Source organism: Schistocerca americana, chromosome X, assembly GCF_021461395.2.
Source record: "Schistocerca americana isolate TAMUIC-IGC-003095 chromosome X, iqSchAmer2.1, whole genome shotgun sequence".
NCBI lineage: Eukaryota > Metazoa > Arthropoda > Insecta > Orthoptera > Acrididae > Schistocerca > Schistocerca americana.
In genome coordinates, this window is record NC_060130.1 from 64,835,845 (window position 1) to 64,855,449 (window position 19,605).

Genomic DNA, 19,605 nt, shown 5'->3' on the forward strand with positions numbered 1-19,605 from the left:
GTTTGCCGAAGTATTTCGCCTGTTAACGAAGCATTTGGATACCTTAAGAGAGTCATAGTTACTCCTTGCTGTTGCTCCCCATTTTACAACAGGCACATCTACAAGCTTACTCTGGCCAATTCTCCTGAAGCGATACGCTAATATCTGTTGACATAAAGACTTTCACAGTACTCCTGCTGGGAGCTTCTCTACTTTGCCGATGTATTTCGCCTATTGACGAGGCATTTGGCTACCTTAAGAGAGTCATAGTTACTCCTGTCAGTTGCTCCCCGTTAAACCACAGTCACATCTACGATTTTCCTCTGCCGCTTTCACCAGACGCGATACGCCATTATTTGTCGAAATTGTGACTTTCACAGTACTCCTGCTAGGGGTTCCTCCAGTTTACCAATGTATTTCGCCTGTTGACGAAGCATTTGGCTACCTTAAGAGAGTCATAGTTACTCCTGTCAGTTGCTCCCCGTTAAACCACAGTCACATCTACGATTTTCCTCTGCCGCTTTCACCAGACGCGATACGCCATTATTTGTCGAAATTATGACTTTCACAGTACTCCTGCTAGGGGTTCCTCCAGTTTACCAAAGTATTTCGCCTGTTGACGAACCATTTGGCTACCTTAAGAGAGTCATAGTTACTCCTGTCAGTTGCTCCCCGTTTTACCACAGTCACATTTTCAATCTTATTCTGGCCAGTTCACCTGAAGCGATACGCCATTATCGGTCAACCTAAAGAATTTCACAGTACTCTTGCCAGGAGCTCTCGAGTTTGCCGATGTATTTCGCCTGTTGACGAGGCATTTGGTTACCTTAAGAGAGTCATAGTTACCCCTTGCTGTTGCTCCCCATTTTACAACAGGCACATCTACAAGCTTACTCTGGCCAATTCTCCTGAAGCGATACGCTAATATCTATTGACATAAAGACTTTCACAGTACTCCTGCCGGGAGCTTTTCGACTTTGCCGATGTATTTCGCCTATTGACGAGGCGTTTGGCTACCTTAAGAGAGTCATAGTTACTCCTGCCAGTGTCTCTCCGTTAAACCACAGTCACATCTACCATTTTCCTCTGCCCCTTTCACCAGACGCGATACGCCATTATTTGTCGACATCATGACTTTCAAAGTACTCCTGCTAGGGGCTCCTCCAGTCTACCAATGTATTTCGCCTGTTGACGAGGCATTTGGCTACCTTAAGAGAGTCATACTTACTCCTGTCAGTTGCTCCCCGTTTTACCACAGTCACATTTTCAATCTTATTCTGGCCAGTTCACCCGAAGCGATACGCCACTTGACGAGGCATTTGGCTGCCTTAAGAGAGTCATAGTTACTCCTGTCAGTTGCTCCCCGTTAAACCACAGTCACATCTACGATTTTCCTCTGCCGCTTTCACCAGCCGCGATACGCCATTATTTGTTGAAATTATGACTTTCACAGTACTCCTGCTAGGGGTTCCTCCAGTTTACCAATGTATTTCGCCTGTTGACGAAGCATTTGGCTACCTTAAGAGAGTCATAGTTACTCCTGTCAGTTGCTCCCCGTTAAACCACAGCCACATCTACGATTTTCCTCTGCCGCTTTCACCAGCCGCGATACGCCATTATTTGTTGAAATTATGACTTTCACAGTACTCCTGCTAGGGGTTCCTCCAGTTTACCAATGTATTTCGCCTGTTGACGAAGCATTTGGCTACCTTAAGAGAGTCATAGTTACTCCTGTCAGTTGCTCCCCGTTTTACCACAGTCACATTTTCAATCTTATTCTGGCCAGTTCACCTGATGCGATACGCCATTATCAGTCAACCTAAAAAATATCACAGTACTCCTGCCGGAAGCTTCTCGAGTTTGCCGAAGTATATCGCCTGTTGACGAAGCATTTGGATACCTTAAGAGAGTCATAGTTACCCCTTGCTGTTGCTCCCCGTTATACAACAGGCACATCTACAAGCTTACTCTGGCCAATTCTCCTGAAGCGATACGCTAATATCTATTGACATAAAGACTTTCACAGTAGTCCTGCCGGGAGCTTTTCGACTTTGCCGATGTATTTCGCCTATTGACGAGGCGTTTGGCTACCTTAAGAGAGTCATAGTTACTCCTGCCAGTGTCTCTCCGTTAAACCACAGTCACATCTACCATTTTCCTCTGCCCCTTTCACCAGACGCGATACGCCATTATTTGTCGACATCATGACTTTCAAAGTACTCCTGCTAGGGGCTCCTCCAGTCTACCAATGTATTTCGCCTGTTGACGAGGCATTTGGCTACCTTAAGAGAGTCATACTTACTCCTGTCAGTTGCTCCCCGTTTTACCACAGTCACATTTTCAATCTTATTCTGGCCAGTTCACCCGAAGCGATACGCCACTTGACGAGGCATTTGGCTACCTTAAGAGAGTCATAGTTACTCCTGTCAGTTGCTCCCCGTTAAACCACAGTCACATCTACGATTTTCCCCTGCCGCTTTCACCAGCCGCGATACGCCATTATTTGTTGAAATTATGACTTTCACAGTACTCCTGCTAGGGGTTCCTCCAGTTTACCAATGTATTTCGCCTGTTGACGAAGCATTTGGCTACCTTAAGAGAGTCATAGTTACTCCTGTCAGTTGCTCCCCGTTTTACCACAGTCACATTTTCAATCTTATTCTGGCCAGTTCACCTGATGCGATACGCCATTATCAGTCAACCTAAAAAATATCACAGTACTCCTGCCGGAAGCTTCTCGAGTTTGCCGAAGTATTTCGCCTGTTGACGAAGCATTTGGATACCTTAAGAGAGTCATAGTTACCCCTTGCTGTTGCTCCCCATTTTACAACAGGCACATCTACAAGCTTACTCTGGCCAATTCTCCTGAAGCGATACGCTAATATCTATTGACATAAAGACTTTCACAGTAGTCCTGCCGGGAGCTTTTCGACTTTGCCGATGTATTTCGCCTATTGACGAGGCGTTTGGCTACCTTAAGAGAGTCATAGTTACTCCTGCCAGTGTCTCTCCGTTAAACCACAGTCACATCTACCATTTTCCTCTGCCCCTTTCACCAGACGCGATACGCCATTATCTGTCGACATCATGACTTTCAAAGTACTCCTGCTAGGGGCTCCTCCAGTCTACCAATGTATTTCGCCTGTTGACGAGGCATTTGGCTACCTTAAGAGAGTCATACTTACTCCTGTCAGTTGCTCCCCGTTTTACCACAGTCACATTTTCAATCTTATTCTGGCCAGTTCACCCGAAGCGATACGCCACTTGACGAGGCATTTGGCTACCTTAAGAGAGTCATAGTTACTCCTGTCAGTTGCTCCCCGTTAAACCACAGTCACATCTACGATTTTCCTCTGCCGCTTTCACCAGCCGCGATACGCCATTATTTGTTGAAATTATGACTTTCACAGTACTCCTGCTAGGGGTTCCTCCAGTTTACCAATGTATTTCGCCTGTTGACGAAGCATTTGGCTACCTTATGAGAGTCATAGTTACTCCTGTCAGTTGCTCCCCGTTTTACCACAGTCACATTTTCAATCTTATTCTGGCCAGTTCACCTGATGCGATACGCCATTATCAGTCAACCTAAAAAATATCACAGTACTCCTGCCGGAAGCTTCTCGAGTTTGCCGAAGTATTTCGCCTGTTGACGAAGCATTTGGATACCTTAAGAGAGTCATAGTTACCCCTTGCTGTTGCTCCCCATTTTACAACAGGCACATCTACAAGCTTACTCTGGCCAATTCTCCTGAAGCGATACGCTAATATCTATTGACATAAAGACTTTCACCGTAGTCCTGCCGGGAGCTTTTCGACTTTGCCGATGTATTTCGCCTATTGACGAGGCGTTTGGCTACCTTAAGAGAGTCATAGTTACTCCTGCCAGTGTCTCTCCGTTAAACCACAGTCACATCTACCATTTTCCTCTGCCCCCTTCACCTGACGCGATACGCCATTATTTGTCGACATCATGACTTTCAAAGTACTCCTGCTAGGGGCTCCTCCGGTCTACCAATGTATTTCGCCTGTTGACGAAGCATTTGGCTACCTTAAGAGAGTCATAGTTACTCCTGTCAGTTGCTCCCCGTTTTACCACAGTCACATTTTCAATCTTATTCTGGCCAGTTCACCCGAAGCGATACGCCACATGACGAGGCATTTGGCTACCTTAAGAGAGTCATAGTTACTCCTGTCAGTTGCTCCCCGTTAAACCACAGTCACATCTACGATTTTCCCCTGCCGCTTTCACCAGCCGCGATACGCCATTATTTGTTGAAATTATGACTTTCACAGTACTCCTGCTAGGGCTTCCTCCAGTTTACCAATGTATTTCGCCTGTTGACGAAGCATTTGGCTACCTTAAGAGAGTCATAGTTACTCCTGTCAGTTGCTCCCCGTTTTACCACAGTCACATTTTCAATCTTATTCTGGCCAGTTCACCCGAAGCGATACGCCACTTGACGAGGCATTTGGCTGCCTTAAGAGAGTCATAGTTACTCCTGTCAGTTGCTCCCCGTTAAACCACAGTCACATCTACGATTTTCCTCTGCCGCTTTCACCAGCCGCGATACGCCATTATTTGTTGAAATTATGACTTTCACAGTACTCCTGCTAGGGGTTCCTCCAGTTTACCAATGTATTTCGCCTGTTGACGAAGCATTTGGCTACCTTAAGAGAGTCATAGTTACTCCTGTCAGTTGCTCCCCGTTAAACCACAGTCACATCTACGATTTTCCCCTGCCGCTTTCACCAGCCGCGATACGCCATTATTTGTTGAAATTATGACTTTCACAGTACTCCTGCTAGGGATTCCTCCAGTTTACCAATGTATTTCGCCTGTTGACGAAGCATTTGGCTACCTTAAGAGAGTCATAGTTACTCCTGTCAGTTGCTCCCCGTTTTACCACAGTCACATTTTCAATCTTATTCTGGCCAGTTCACCTGATGCGATACGCCATTATCAGTCAACCTAAAAAATATCACAGTACTCCTGCCGGAAGCTTCTCGAGTTTGCCGAAGTATTTCGCCTGTTGACGAAGCATTTGGATACCTTAAGAGAGTCATAGTTACCCCTTGCTGTTGCTCCCCATTATACAACAGGCACATCTACAAGCTTACTCTGGCCAATTCTCCTGAAGCGATACGCTAATATCTATTGACATAAAGACTTTCACAGTAGTCCTGCCGGGAGCTTTTCGACTTTGCCGATGTATTTCGCCTATTGACGAGGCGTTTGGCTACCTTAAGGGAGTCATAGTTACTCCTGCCAGTGTCTCTCCGTTAAACCACAGTCACATCTACCATTTTCCTCTGCCCCTTTCACCAGACGCGATACGCCATTATTTGTCGACATCATGACTTTCAAAGTACTCCTGCTAGGGGCTCCTCCAGTCTACCAATGTATTTCGCCTGTTGACGAGGCATTTGGCTACCTTAAGAGAGTCATACTTACTCCTGTCAGTTGCTCCCCGTTTTACCACAGTCACATTTTCAATCTTATTCTGGCCAGTTCAACCGAAGCGATACGCCACTTGACGAGGCATTTGGCTACCTTAAGAGAGTCATAGTTACTCCTGTCAGTTGCTCCCCGTTAAACCACAGTCACATCTACGATTTTCCCCTGCCGCTTTCACCAGCCGCGATACGCCATTATTTGTTGAAATTATGACTTTCACAGTACTCCTGCTAGGGGTTCCTCCAGTTTACCAATGTATTTCGCCTGTTGACGAAGCATTTGGCTACCTTAAGAGAGTCATAGTTACTCCTGTCAGTTGCTCCCCGTTTTACCACAGTCACATTTTCAATCTTATTCTGGCCAGTTCACCTGATGCGATACGCCATTATCAGTCAACCTAAAAAATATCACAGTACTCCTGCCGGAAGCTTCTCGAGTTTGCCGAAGTATTTCGCCTGTTGACGAAGCATTTGGATACCTTAAGAGAGTCATAGTTACCCCTTGCTGTTGCTGCCCATTTTACAACAGGCACATCTACAAGATTACTCTGGCCAATTCTCCTGAAGCGATACGCTAATATCTATTGACATAAAGACTTTCACAGTAGTCCTGCCGGGAGCTTTTCGACTTTGCCGATGTATTTCGCCTATTGACGAGGCGTTTGGCTACCTTAAGAGAGTCATAGTTACTCCTGCCAGTGTCTCTCCGTTAAACCACAGTCACATCTACCATTTTCCTCTGCCCCTTTCACCAGACGCGATACGCCATTATCTGTCGACATCATGACTTTCAAAGTACTCCTGCTAGGGGCTCCTCCAGTCTACCAATGTATTTCGCCTGTTGACGAGGCATTTGGCTACCTTAAGAGAGTCATACTTACTCCTGTCAGTTGCTCCCCGTTTTACCACAGTCACATTTTCAATCTTATTCTGGCCAGTTCACCCGAAGCGATACGCCACTTGACGAGGCATTTGGCTACCTTAAGAGAGTCATAGTTACTCCTGTCACTTGCTCCCCGTTAAACCACAGTCACATCTACGATTTTCCTCTGCCGCTTTCACCAGCCGCGATACGCCATTATTTGTTGAAATTATGACTTTCACAGTACTCCTGCTAGGGGTTCCTCCAGTTTACCAATGTATTTCGCCTGTTGACAAAGCATTTGGCTACCTTAAGAGAGTCATAGTTACTCCTGTCAGTTGCTCCCCGTTTTACCACAGTCACATTTTCAATCTTATTCTGGCCAGTTCACCTGATGCGATACGCCATTATCAGTCAACCTAAAAAATATCACAGTACTCCTGCCGGAAGCTTCTCGAGTTTGCCGAAGTATTTCGCCCGTTGACGAAGCATTTGGATACCTTAAGAGAGTCATAGTTACCCCTTGCTGTTGCTCCCCATTTTACAACAGGCACATCTACAAGCTTACTCTGGCCAATTCTCCTGAAGCGATACGCTAATATCTATTGACATAAAGACTTTCACAGTAGTCCTGCCGGGAGCTTTTCGACTTTGCCGATGTATTTCGCCTATTGACGAGGCGTTTGGCTACCTTAAGAGAGTCATAGTTACTCCTGCCAGTGTCTCTCCGTTAAACCACAGTCACATCTACCATTTTCCTCTGCCCCTTTCACCAGACGCGATACGCCATTATTTGTCGACATCATGACTTTCAAAGTACTCCTGCTAGGGGCTCCTCCAGTCTACCAATGTATTTCGCCTGTTGACGAAGCATTTGGCTACCTTAAGAGAGTCATAGTTACTCCTGTCAGTTGCTCCCCGTTTTACCACAGTCACATTTTCAATCTTATTCTGGCCAGTTCACCCGAAGCGATACGCCACATGACGAGGCATTTGGCTACCTTAAGAGAGTCATAGTTACTCCTGTCAGTTGCTCCCCGTTAAACCACAGTCACATCTACGATTTTCCCCTGCCGCTTTCACCAGCCGCGATACGCCATTATTTGTTGAAATTATGACTTTCACAGTACTCCTGCTAGGGGTTCCTCCAGTTTACCAATGTATTTCGCCTGTTGACGAAGCATTTGGCTACCTTAAGAGAGTCATAGTTACTCCTGTCAGTTGCTCCCCGTTTTACCACAGTCACATTTTCAATCTTATTCTGGCCAGTTCACCTGATGCGATACGCCATTATCAGTCAACCTAAAAAATATCACAGTACTCCTGCCGGAAGCTTCTCGAGTTTGCCGAAGTATTTCGCCTGTTGACGAAGCATTTGGATACCTTAAGAGAGTCATAGTTACCCCTTGCTGTTGCTCCCCATTTTACAACAGGCACATCTACAAGCTTACTCTGGCCAATTCTCCTGAAGCGATACGCTAATATCTATTGACATAAAGACTTTCACATTAGTCCTGCCGGGAGCTTTTCGACTTTGCCGATGTATTTCGCCTATTGACGAGGCGTTTGGCTACCTTAAGAGAGTCATAGTTACTCCTGCCAGTGTCTCTCCGTTAAACCACAGTCACATCTACCATTTTCCTCTGCCCCTTTCACCAGACGCGATACGCCATTATTTGTCGACATCATGACTTTCAAAGTACTCCTGCTAGGGGCTCCTCCAGTCTACCAATGTATTTCGCCTGTTGACGAGGCATTTGGCTACCTTAAGAGAGTCATACTTACTCCTGTCAGTTGCTCCCCGTTTTACCACAGTCACATTTTCAATCTTATTCTGGCCAGTTCACCCGAAGCGATACGCCACTTGACGAGGCATTTGGCTACCTTAAGAGAGTCATAGTTACTCCTGTCAGTTGCTCCCCGTTAAACCACAGTCACATCTACGATTTTCCCCTGCCGCTTTCACCAGCCGCGATACGCCATTATTTGTTGAAATTATGACTTTCACAGTACTCCTGCTAGGGGTTCCTCCAGTTTACCAATGTATTTCGCCTGTTGACGAAGCATTTGGCTACCTTAAGAGAGTCATAGTTACTCCTGTCAGTTGCTCCCCGTTTTACCACAGTCACATTTTCAATCTTATTCTGGCCAGTTCACCTGATGCGATACGTTGTTATCAGTCAACCTAAAAAATATCACAGTACTCCTGCCGGAAGCTTCTCGAGTTTGCCGAAGTATTTCGCCTGTTGACGAAGCATTTGGATACCTTAAGAGAGTCATAGTTACTCCTTGCTGTTGCTCCCCATTTTACAACAGGCACATCTACAAGCTTACTCTGGCCAATTCTCCTGAAGCGATACGCTAATATCTGTAGACATAAAGACTTTCACAGTACTCCTGCTGGGAGCTTCTCTACTTTGCCGATGTATTTCGCCTATTGACGAGGCATTTGGCTACCTTAAGAGAGTCATAGTTACTCCTGTCAGTTGCTCCCCGTTAAACCACAGCCACATCTACGATTTTCCTCTGCCGCTTTCACCAGACGCGATACGCCATTATTTGTCGAAATTATGACTTTCACAGTACTCCTGCTAGGGGTTCCTCCAGTTTACCAAAGTATTTCGCCTGTTGACGAACCATTTGGCTACCTTAAGAGAGTCATAGTTACTCCTGTCAGTTGCTCCCCGTTTTACCACAGTCACATTTTCAATCTTATTCTGGCCAGTTCACCTGAAGCGATACGCCATTATCGGTCAACCTAAAGAATTTCACAGTACTCTTGCCGGGAGCTCTCGAGTTTGCCGATGTATTTCACCTGTTGACGAGGCATTTGGTTACCTTAAGAGAGTCATAGTTACCCCTTGCTGTTGCTCCCCATTTTACAACAGGCACATCTACAAGCTTACTCTGGCCAATTCTCCTGAAGCGATACGCTAATATCTATTGACATAAAGACTTTCACAGTACTCCTGCCGGGAGCTTTTCGACTTTGCCGATGTATTTCGCCTATTGACGAGGCGTTTGGCTACCTTATGAGAGTCATAGTTACTCCTGCCAGTGTCTCTCCGTTAAACCACAGTCACATCTACCATTTTCCTCTGCCCCTTTCACCAGACGCGATACGCCATTATCTGTCGACATCATGACTTTCAAAGTACTCCTGCTAGGGGCTCCTCCAGTCTACCAATGTATTTCGCCTGTTGACGAGGCATTTGGCTACCTTAAGAGAGTCATACTTACTCCTGTCAGTTGCTCCCCGTTTTACCACAGTCACATTTTCAATCTTATTCTGGCCAGTTCACCTGATGCGATACGCCATTATCAGTCAACCTAAAAAATATCACAGTACTCCTGCCGGAAGCTTCTCGAGTTTGCCGAAGTATTTCGCCTGTTGACGAAGCATTTGGATACCTTAAGAGAGTCATAGTTACCCCTTGCTGTTGCTGCCCATTTTACAACAGGCACATCTACAAGCTTACTCTGGCCAATTCTCCTGAAGCGATACGCTAATATCTATTGACATAAAGACTTTCACAGTAGTCCTGCCGGGAGCTTTTCGACTTTGCCGATGTATTTCGCCTATTGACGAGGCGTTTGGCTACCTTAAGAGAGTCATAGTTACTCCTGCCAGTGTCTCTCCGTTAAACCACAGTCACATCTACCATTTTCCTCTGCCCCTTTCACCAGACGCGATACGCCATTATCTGTCGACATCATGACTTTCAAAGTACTCCTGCTAGGGGCTCCTCCAGTCTACCAATGTATTTCGCCTGTTGACGAGGCATTTGGCTACCTTAAGAGAGTCATACTTACTCCTGTCAGTTGCTCCCCGTTTTACCACAGTCACATTTTCAATCTTATTCTGGCCAGTTCACCCGAAGCGATACGCCACTTGACGAGGCATTTGGCTACCTTAAGAGAGTCATAGTTACTCCTGTCACTTGCTCCCCGTTAAACCACAGTCACATCTACGATTTTCCTCTGCCGCTTTCACCAGCCGCGATACGCCATTATTTGTTGAAATTATGACTTTCACAGTACTCCTGCTAGGGGTTCCTCCAGTTTACCAATGTATTTCGCCTGTTGACGAAGCATTTGGCTACCTTAAGAGAGTCATAGTTACTCCTGTCAGTTGCTCCCCGTTTTACCACAGTCACATTTTCAAGCTTATTCTGGCCAGTTCACCTGATGCGATACGCCATTATCAGTCAACCTAAAAAATATCACAGTACTCCTGCCGGAAGCTTCTCGAGTTTGCCGAAGTATTTCGCCTGTTGACGAAGCATTTGGATACCTTAAGAGAGTCATAGTTACCCCTTGCTGTTGCTCCCCATTTTACAACAGGCACATCTACAAGCTTACTCTGGCCAATTCTCCTGAAGCGATACGCTAATATCTATTGACATAAAGACTTTCACAGTAGTCCTGCCGGGAGCTTTTCGACTTTGCCGATGTATTTCGCCTATTGACGAGGCGTTTGGCTACCTTAAGAGAGTCATAGTTACTCCTGCCAGTGTCTCTCCGTTAAACCACAGTCACATCTACCATTTTCCTCTGCCCCTTTCACCAGACGCGATACGCCATTATTTGTCGACATCATGACTTTCAAAGTACTCCTGCTAGGGGCTCCTCCAGTCTACCAATGTATTTCGCCTGTTGACGAAGCATTTGGCTACCTTAAGAGAGTCATAGTTACTCCTGTCAGTTGCTCCCCGTTTTACCACAGTCACATTTTCAATCTTATTCTGGCCAGTTCACCCGAAGCGATACGCCACATGACGAGGCATTTGGCTACCTTAAGAGAGTCATAGTTACTCCTGTCAGTTGCTCCCCGTTAAACCACAGTCACATCTACGATTTTCCCCTGCCGCTTTCACCAGCCGCGATACGCCATTATTTGTTGAAATTATGACTTTCACAGTACTCCTGCTAGGGGTTCCTCCAGTTTACCAATGTATTTCGCCTGTTGACGAAGCATTTGGCTACCTTAAGAGAGTCATAGTTACTCCTGTCAGTTGCTCCCCGTTTTACCACAGTCACATTTTCAATCTTATTCTGGCCAGTTCACCTGATGCGATACGCCATTATCAGTCAACCTAAAAAATATCACAGTACTCCTGCCGGAAGCTTCTCGAGTTTGCCGAAGTATTTCGCCTGTTGACGAAGCATTTGGATACCTTAAGAGAGTCATAGTTACCCCTTGCTGTTGCTCCCCATTTTACAACAGGCACATCTACAAGCTTACTCTGGCCAATTCTCCTGAAGCGATACGCTAATATCTATTGACATAAAGACTTTCACAGTAGTCCTGCCGGGAGCTTTTCGACTTTGCCGATGTATTTCGCCTATTGACGAGGCGTTTGGCTACCTTAAGAGAGTCATAGTTACTCCTGCCAGTGTCTCTCCGTTAAACCACAGTCACATCTACCATTTTCCTCTGCCCCTTTCACCAGACGCGATACGCCATTATTTGTCGACATCATGACTTTCAAAGTACTCCTGCTAGGGGCTCCTCCAGTCTACTAATGTATTTCGCCTGTTGACGAGGCATTTGGCTACCTTAAGAGAGTCATACTTACTCCTGTCAGTTGCTCCCCGTTTTACCACAGTCACATTTTCAATCTTATTCTGGCCAGTTCACCCGAAGCGATACGCCACTTGACGAGGCATTTGGCTACCTTAAGAGAGTCATAGTTACTCCTGTCAGTTGCTCCCCGTTAAACCACAGTCACATCTACGATTTTCCCCTGCCGCTTTCACCAGCCGCGATACGCCATTATTTGTTGAAATTATGACTTTCACAGTACTCCTGCTAGGGGTTCCTCCAGTTTACCAATGTATTTCGCCTGTTGACGAAGCATTTGGCTACCTTAAGAGAGTCATAGTTACTCCTGTCAGTTGCTCCCCGTTTTACCACAGTCACATTTTCAATCTTATTCTGGCCAGTTCACCTGATGCGATACGCTGTTATCAGTCAACCTAAAAAATATCACAGTACTCCTGCCGGAAGCTTCTCGAGTTTGCCGAAGTATTTCGCCTGTTGACGAAGCATTTGGATACCTTAAGAGAGTCATAGTTACTCCTTGCTGTTGCTCCCCATTTTACAACAGGCACATCTACAAGCTTACTCTGGCCAATTCTCCTGAAGCGATACGCTAATATCTGTAGACATAAAGACTTTCACAGTACTCCTGCTGGGAGCTTCTCTACTTTGCCGATGTATTTCGCCTATTGACGAGGCATTTGGCTACCTTAAGAGAGTCATAGTTACTCCTGTCAGTTGCTCCCCGTTAAACCACAGCCACATCTACGATTTTCCTCTGCCGCTTTCACCAGACGCGATACGCCATTATTTGTCGAAATTATGACTTTCACAGTACTCCTGCTAGGGGTTCCTCCAGTTTACCAAAGTATTTTGCCTGTTGACGAACCATTTGGCTACCTTAAGAGAGTCATAGTTACTCCTGTCAGTTGCTCCCCGTTTTACCACAGTCACATTTTCAATCTTATTCTGGCCAGTTCACCTGAAGCGATACGCCATTATCGGTCAACCTAAAGAATTTCACAGTACTCTTGCCGGGAGCTCTCGAGTTTGCCGATGTATTTCGCCTGTTGACGAGGCATTTGGTTACCTTAAGAGAGTCATAGTTACCCCTTGCTGTTGCTCCCCATTTTACAACAGGCACATCTACAAGCTTACTCTGGCCAATTCTCCTGAAGCGATACGCTAATATCTATTGACATAAAGACTTTCACAGTACTCCTGCCGGGAGCTTTTCGACTTTGCCGATGTATTTCGCCTATTGACGAGGCGTTTGGCTACCTTATGAGAGTCATAGTTACTCCTGCCAGTGTCTCTCCGTTAAACCACAGTCACATCTACCATTTTCCTCTGCCCCTTTCACCAGACGCGATACGAAATTATTTGTCGACATCATGACTTTCAAAGTACTCCTGCTAGGGGCTCCTCCAGTCTACCAATGTATTTCGCCTGTTGACGAGGCATTTGGCTACCTTAAGAGAGTCATACTTACTCCTGTCAGTTGCTCCCCGTTTTACCACAGTCACATTTTCAATCTTATTCTGGCCAGTTCACCCGAAGCGATACGCCACTTGACGAGGCATTTGGCTGCCTTAAGAGAGTCATAGTTACTCCTGTCAGTTGCTCCCCGTTAAACCACAGTCACATCTACGATTTTCCTCTGCCGCTTTCACCAGCCGCTATACGCCATTATTTGTTGAAATTATGACTTTCACAGTACTCCTGCTAGGGGTTCCTCCAGTTTACCAATGTATTTCGCCTGTTGACGAAGCATTTGGCTACCTTAAGAGAGTCATAGTTACTCCTGTCAGTTGCTCCCCGTTAAACCACAGTCACATCTACGATTTTCCTCTGCCGCTTTCACCAGCCGCGATACGCCATTATTTGTTGAAATTATGACTTTCACAGTACTCCTGCTAGGGGTTCCTCCAGTTTACCAATGTATTTCGCCTGTTGACGAAGCATTTGGCTACCTTAAGAGAGTCATAGTTACTCCTGTCAGTTGCTCCCCGTTTTACCACAGTCACATTTTCAATCTTATTCTGGCCAGTTCACCTGATGCGATACGCCATTATCAGTCAACCTAAAAAATATCACAGTACTCCTGCCGGAAGCTTCTCGAGTTTGCCGAAGTATTTCGCCTGTTGACGAAGCATTTGGATACCTTAAGAGAGTCATAGTTACCCCTTGCTGTTACTCCCCATTTTACAACAGGCACATCTACAAGCTTACTCTGGCCAATTCTCCTGAAGCGATACGCCAATATCTATTGACATAAAGACTTTCACAGTACTCCTGCCGGGAGCTTTTCGACTTTGCCGATGTATTTCGCCTATTGACGAGGCGTTTGGCTACCTTAAGAGAGTCATAGTTACTCCTGCCAGTGTCTCTCCGTTAAACCACAGTCACATCTACCATTTTCCTCTGCCCCTTTCACCAGACGCGATACGCCATTATTTGTCGACATCATGACTTTCAAAGTACTCCTGCTAGGGGCTCCTCCAGTCTACCAATGTATTTCGCCTGTTGACGAGGCATTTGGCTACCTTAAGAGAGTCATACTTACTCCTGTCAGTTGCTCCCCGTTTTACCACAGTCACATTTTCAATCTTATTCTGGCTAGTTCACCCGAAGCGATACGCCACTTGACGAGGCATTTGGCTACCTTAAGAGAGTCATAGTTACTCCTGTCAGTTGCTATCCGTTAAACCACAGTCACATCTACGATTTTCCCCTGCCGCTTTCACCAGCCGCGATACGCCATTATTTGTTGAAATTATGACTTTCACAGTACTCCTGCTAGGGGTTCCTCCAGTTTACCAATGTATTTCGCCTGTTGACGAAGCATTTGGCTACCTTAAGAGAGTCATAGTTACTCCTGTCAGTTGCTCCCCGTTTTACCACAGTCACATTTTCAATCTTATTCTGGCCAGTTCACCTGATGCGATACGCTGTTATCAGTCAACCTAAAAAATATCACAGTACTCCTGCCGGAAGCTTCTCGAGTTTGCCGAAGTATTTCGCCTGTTGACGAAGCATTTGGATACCTTAAGAGAGTCATAGTTACTCCTTGCTGTTGCTCCCCATTTTACAACAGGCACATCTACAAGCTTACTCTGGCCAATTCTCCTGAAGCGATACGCTAATATCTGTAGACATAAAGACTTTCACAGTACTCCTGCTGGGAGCTTCTCTACTTTGCCGATGTATTTCGCCTATTGACGAGGCATTTGGCTACCTTAAGAGAGTCATAGTTACTCCTGTCAGTTGCTCCCCGTTAAACCACAGTCACATCTACGATTTTTCTCTGCCGCTTTCACCAGACGCGATACGCCATTATTTGTCGAAATTATGACTTTCACAGTACTCCTGCTAGGGGTTCCTCCAGTTTACCAAAGTATTTCGCCTATTGACGAGGCATTTGGCTACCTTAAGAGAGTCATAGTTACTCCTGTCAGTTGCTCCCCGTTTTACCACAGTCACATTTTCAATCTTATTCTGGCCAGTTCACCTGAAGCGATACGCCATTATCGGTCAACCTAAAGAATTTCACAGTACTCTTGCCGGGAGCTCTCGAGTTTGCCGATGTATTTCGCCTGTTGACGAGGCATTTGGTTACCTTAAGAGAGTCATAGTTACCCCTTGCTGTTGCTCCCCATTTTACAACAGGCACATCTACAAGCTTACTCTGGCCAATTCTCCTGAAGCGATACGCTAATATCTATTGACATAAAGACTTTCACAGTACTCCTGCCGGGAGCTTTTCGACTTTGCCGATGTATTTCGCCTATTGACGAGGCATTTGGCTACCTTATGAGAGTCATAGTTACTCCTGCCAGTGTCTCTCCGTTAAACCACAGTCACATCTACCATTTTCCTCTGCCCCTTTCACCAGACGCGATACGAAATTATTTGTCGACATCATGACTTTCAAAGTACTCCTGCTAGGGGCTCCTCCAGTCTACCAATGTATTTCGCCTGTTGACGAGGCATTTGGCTACCTTAAGAGAGTCATACTTACTCCTGTCAGTTGCTCCCCGTTTTACCACAGTCACATTTTCAATCTTATTCTGGCCAGTTCACCCGAAGCGATACGCCACTTGACGAGGCATTTGGCTGCCTTAAGAGAGTCATAGTTACTCCTGTCAGTTGCTCCCCGTTAAACCACAGTCACATCTACGATTTTCCTCTGCCGCTTTCACCAGCCGCTATATACCATTATTTGTTGAAATTATGACTTTCACAGTACTCCTGCTAGGGGTTCCTCCAGTTTACCAATGTATTTCGCCTGTTGACGAAGCATTTGGCTCCCTTAAGAGAGTCATAGTTACTCCTGTCAGTTGCTCCCCGTTAAACCACAGTCACATCTACGATTTTCCTCTGCCGCTTTCACCAGCCGCGATACGCCATTATTTGTTGAAATTATGACTTTCACAGTACTCCTGCTAGGGGTTCCTCCAGTTTACCAATGTATTTCGCCTGTTGACGAGGCATTTGGCTACCTTAAGAGAGTCATACTTACTCCTGTCAGTTGCTCCCCGTTTTACCACAGTCACATTTTCAATCTTATTCTGGCCAGTTCACCCGAAGCGATACGCCACTTGACGAGGCATTTGGCTACCTCAAGAGAGTCATAGTTACTCCTGTCAGTTGCTCCCAGTTAAACCACAGTCACATCTACGATTTTCCCCTGCCGCTTTCACCAGCCGCGATACGCCATTATTTGTTGAAATTATGACTTTCACAGTACTCCTGCTAGGGGTTCCTCCAGTTTACCAATGTATTTCGCCTGTTGACGAAGCATTTGGCTACCTTAAGAGAGTCATAGTTACTCCTGTCAGTTGCTCCCCGTTTTACCACAGTCACATTTTCAATCTTATTCTGGCCAGTTCACCTGATGCGATACGCCATTATCAGTCAACCTAAAAAATATCACAGTACTCCTGCCGGAAGCTTCTCGAGTTTGCCGAAGTATTTCGCCTGTTGACGAAGCATTTGGATACCTTAAGAGAGTCATAGTTACCCCTTGCTGTTACTCCCCATTTTACAACAGGCACATCTACAAGCTTACTCTGGCCAATTCTCCTGAAGCGATACGCCAATATCTATTGACATAAAGACTTTCACAGTACTCCTGCCGGGAGCTTTTCGACTTTGCCGATGTATTTCGCCTATTGACGAGGCGTTTGGCTACCTTAAGAGAGTCATAGTTACTCCTGCCAGTGTCTCTCCGTTAAACCACAGTCACATCTACCATTTTCCTCTGCCCCTTTCACCAGACGCGATACGCCATTATTTGTCGACATCATGACTTTCAAAGTACTCCTGCTAGGGGCTCCTCCAGTCTACCAATGTATTTCGCCTGTTGACGAGGCATTTGGCTACCTTAAGAGAGTCATACTTACTCCTGTCAGTTGCTCCCCGTTTTACCACAGTCACATTTTCAATCTTATTCTGGCTAGTTCACCCGAAGCGATACGCCACTTGACGAGGCATTTGGCTACCTTAAGAGAGTCATAGTTACTCCTGTCAGTTGCTCCCCGTTAAACCACAGTCACATCTACGATTTTCCCCTGCCGCTTTCACCAGCCGCGATACGCCATTATTTGTTGAAATTATGACTTTCACAGTACTCCTGCTAGGGGTTCCTCCAGTTTACTAATGTATTTCGCCTGTTGACGAAGCATTTGGCTACCTTAAGAGAGTCATAGTTACTCCTGTCAGTTGCTCCCCGTTTTACCACAGTCACATTTTCAATCTTATTCTGGCCAGTTCACCTGATGCGATACGCTGTTATCAGTCAACCTAAAAAATATCACAGTACTCCTGCCGGAAGCTTCTCGAGTTTGCCGAAGTATTTCGCCTGTTGACGAAGCATTTGGATACCTTAAGAGAGTCATAGTTACTCCTTGCTGTTGCTCCCCATTTTACAACAGGCACATCTACAAGCTTACTCTGGCCAATTCTCCTGAAGCGATACGCTAATATCTGTAGACATAAAGACTTTCACAGTACTCCTGCTGGGAGCTTCTCTACTATGCCGATGTATTTCGCCTATTGACGAGGCATTTGGCTACCTTAAGAGAGTCATAGTTACTCCTGTCAGTTGCTCCCCGTTAAACCACAGTCACATCTACGATTTTTCTCTGCCGCTTTCACCAGACGCGATACGCCATTATTTGTCGAAATTATGACTTTCACAGTACTCCTGCTAGGGGTTCCTCCAGTTTACCAAAGTATTTCGCCTATTGACGAGGCATTTGGCTACCTTAAGAGAGTCATAGTTACTCCTGTCAGTTGCTCCCCGTTTTACCACAGTCACATTTTCAATCTTATTCTGGCCAGTTCACCTGAAGCGATACGCCATTATCGGTCAACCTAAAGAATTTCACAGTACTCTTGCCGGGAGCTCTCGAGTTTGCCGATGTATTTCGCCTGTTGACGAGGCATTTGGTTACCTTAAGAGAGTCATAGTTACCCCTTGCTGTTGCTCCCCATTTTACAACAGGCACATCTACAAGCTTACTCTGGCCAATTCTCCTGAAGCGATACGCTAATATCTATTGACATAAAGACTTTCACAGTACTCCTGCCGGGAGCTTTTCGACTTTGCCGATGTATTTCGCCTATTGACGAGGCATTTGGCTACCTTATGAGAGTCATAGTTACTCCTGCCAGTGTCTCTCCGTTAAAAAACAGTCACATCTACCATTTTCCTCTGCCCCTTTCACCAGACGCGATACGAAATTATTTGTCGACATCATGACTTTCAAAGTACTCCTGCTAGGGGCTCCTCCAGTCTACCAATGTATTTCGCCTGTTGACGAGGCATTTGGCTACCTTAAGAGAGTCATACTTACTCCTGTCAGTTGCTCCCCGTTTTACCACAGTCACATTTTCAATCTTATTCTGGCCAGTTCACCCGAAGCGATACGCCACTTGACGAGGCATTTGGCTGCCTTAAGAGAGTCATAGTTACTCCTGTCAGTTGCTCCCCGTTAAACCACAGTCACATCTACGATTTTCCTCTGCCGCTTTCACCAGCCGCTATATACCATTATTTGTTGAAATTATGACTTTCACAGTACTCCTGCTAGGGGTTCCTCCAGTTTACCAATGTATTTCGCCTGTTGACGAAGCATTTGGCTCCCTTAAGAGAGTCATAGTTACTCCTGTCAGTTGCTCCCCGTTAAACCACAGTCACATCTACGATTTTCCTCTGCCGCTTTCACCAGCCGCGATACGCCATTATTTGTTGAAATTATGACTTTCACAGTACTCCTGCTAGGGGTTCCTCCAGTTTACCAATGTATTTCGCCTGTTGACGAGGCATTTGGCTACCTTAAGAGAGTCATACTTACTCCTGTCAGTTGCTCCCCGTTTTACCACAGTCACATTTTCAATCTTATTCTGGCCAGTTCACCCGAAGCGATACGCCACTTGACGAGGCATTTGGCTACCTCAAGAGAGTCATAGTTACTCCTGTCAGTTGCTCCCCGTTAAACCACAGTCACATCTACGATTTTCCCCTGCCGCTTTCACCAGCCGCGATACGCCATTATTTGTTGAAATTATGACTTTCACAGTACTCCTGCTAGGGGTTCCTCCAGTTTACCAATGTATTTCGCCTGTTGACGAAGCATTTGGCTACCTTAAGAGAGTCATAGTTACTCCTGTCAGTTGCTCCCCGTTTTACCACAGTCACATTTTCAATCTTATTCTGGCCAGTTCACCTGATGCGATACGCCGTTATCAGTCAACCTAAAAA